Source organism: Cariama cristata, unplaced genomic scaffold (genome assembly GCF_000690535.1).
Source record: "Cariama cristata isolate BGI_N322 unplaced genomic scaffold, ASM69053v1 scaffold19839, whole genome shotgun sequence".
NCBI lineage: Eukaryota > Metazoa > Chordata > Aves > Cariamiformes > Cariamidae > Cariama > Cariama cristata.
Window position 1 is genome coordinate 1,679 of NW_009636555.1, and position 2,534 is coordinate 4,212.

Genomic DNA, 2,534 nt, shown 5'->3' on the forward strand with positions numbered 1-2,534 from the left:
TGGAGGGATACAGACTCTCTAAGAACAACGGTCCAGGAAGATGAGGAGGTGAAGTTGCCTTTAATGTGAGAGAGCAGCTGGAGTGCCTGGAGCTCTGCATGGGGATGGATGATGAACCAACTGAGAGCTTATGGGTAAGCACTAAAGAACAGACTGGTGTCGGTGACATTGTAGCGTGTGTCTGCTCTAGGCTGCCTGAGCAGGAATAACAAGTGGATGAGACGCTCTGTGGACAGATTGGAGCAGTGTCATGTTTGCAGGCCCTGGTTGTCATGGGGGACTTCAACCAACTTAATATCTGCTGGAGGCACAACACAGCAGAGCCTAAGCAATTTGAGAGTTTTCTGGAGTGCGTTGATGACAACTTACTCCTCCAAGTGATAATGCAGCCAACGAGGAGAGGTGATGTGCTAAAGCTCATACTCACAAGGAAGGAGGGATTTGTTGGAGATGTGAAGTTCAAAGGCAGCCTTGGCTGTATGGACCATGAGACAGTGGAGTTTAGGAACCAGAAAGGAGGGAGAAGAGCAAAAAGCAAACTCTCAACCCTGAACTTCAGGAGAGTGGACTTAGGCTTCTTCAAAGATCTGCTTTGTAGGGTCCCTTGGGATAAGGCCCTGGAGGGAAGAGGGCAGTGAGCATGAAGTCAGGAAAAAATACCAGGAGCTCTTTCAAAACTCAGACACAGAAAGGACACATAAAGAAGGTGGAAAAGGGGACAGTTAACGTGGGAGGAATACAGAGATACTGTCTGAGCTTGCAGAGATGGGGTTGGGAAAGCCAAAGCCTGACTGTAAGTCAATCTGGCAAGCAATGCCAAATGCAACATGAAGGGCTTCTATAAGTACACAAGTGACAAAAGGAAGTTTAAAGAATATGTGGGCCTGCTGCTGAATGAGGTAAGGGACTCGGTGACAGATGACTTGGAAGAAGCTGAGGTTCTTTTTTTTGCCTCAGTCTGGACTGATAAGACTGGCCTTTAGGAATCCCAGGCCCTGGTGACCACTGAGAATCTGGAGCAAGAAAGGCGTACCCTTAGTGGAACAGGATCAAGTGAAGGAACACTTAAGCAAACTGTACGTACATAAGTCTATGGGTCATGGTGGGATGTACCCAGGAGTGCCGAGGGAGCTGACTGATGTCATTGTGAGACCTTGATAATCTTTTGAATGATCATGGTGACTGGGAGAAGTGCCTGAAGACTGGAGGAAAGCAAACATCACTCCTATCTTCAGGAAGGGTAAGAAGACGACCCAGGGAACTACAGGCTGGTCAGCCTTACCTCCGTCTCTGGGAAGATGATGGAGCAGCTAATCCTGGAAACTGTTCCCAGGCCCATGAACAACAAAGTGGTTGGGAGTAGCCAGGATAGATCGACAAGGGGAAGTCATGCTCAACCAACCCCGATAACCTGTAATGAAATGACTCGCTTAGCCCATAAGAGGCAAGCAGTGGATATTGTCTACCTAGACTTTGGTAAGGCTTTTGGTACTGTCTCCCATAAGATCCTTACAAAGAAGCTGGCAAAGTATGAGCTGGATAAGCAGACAGTGTTGTGGATTGAAAACTGGCTGAATGGCTGGGCCCAGGGGATTGTGACTGATTACTTGAAGTCTGTTTGGAGGCCAGTAACTGGTGATGTACCCCAAGGGTCAATACTGAGTCTGATCCTGTTCAACGTCTTCATTAATGATGTGGATGATGGGGCAGAGTGCACCCTCAGCAGGTGTGCTGATGACACAAAACTGGGAGTGGTTTTTATGCCAGAGCTTTGTGCTACCACCCAGAGAAGCCTCAACAGACTGGAGAAATGGGCTGACAGGAACCTTGCACTGTTCAATGAGGGCAAGTGCAAAGTCCTGCACATGGGGATTAACAACCTTGTTGACCAATATATGCTGGAGGCCACTCAGCTGGGAAGCAGTTTTGCAGAAAAGGACTTGGGAGTCCTGGTGGACACCAAGTTGAACATGAATGAGCAGTACACCCTTGCCAGAAAGAAGGCTAATGGTATCCTGGACTGCATTAGACAGTGTTGCCAGGAGATATGGGGAGGTGATCTGTCCCCTCTGCTCAGCACTGGTGAGGCCACACCTGGAGTGCTGTGTGCAGTTGTGGGCTCCCCAGTATGAGAGACATGGACATACTGGAGACAGGCCAGTGAAGAGCTACAAAGATGGTTAAGGGACTGGGGCAACTCCCTTCTGAAGGCGGCTTGAGAGAGCTGGGGCTGTTTGTCCTGGAGAAGAGAAGGCTCAGGGGGATCTTAGCAACAAATACCTGAATGGAAGATGCAAGGAGAACAGAGCCAGGCTCTTTTCAGTGGTGCCCAGTGATAGGACAAGAGGCAATGGGCACAAACTGAGACATGAGAGGCTCCATCTGAAACATTGAAATTCCTTGTTTACTATGAGGGTGACCAAGTGCTGGAGCTGGTTGCCCAGATAGGTTGTGGAGTCTCCCTCCTTAGAGACAGTCATAAGATGACTGGACATGGACCTGGGCAGCTTGCTCCAGATGACTGTGATTGAGCA

At 49.0% G+C, this 2,534-nt stretch overlaps 1 pseudogene; it reads left to right on the forward strand.

Annotated features, from left to right (window-relative positions):
* The first annotated feature begins 272 nt into the window (after nucleotides 1-272).
* Nucleotides 273-2,082, forward strand: LOC104167647 (annotated as a pseudogene).
* The last annotated feature ends 452 nt before the right edge of the window (nucleotides 2,083-2,534 follow it).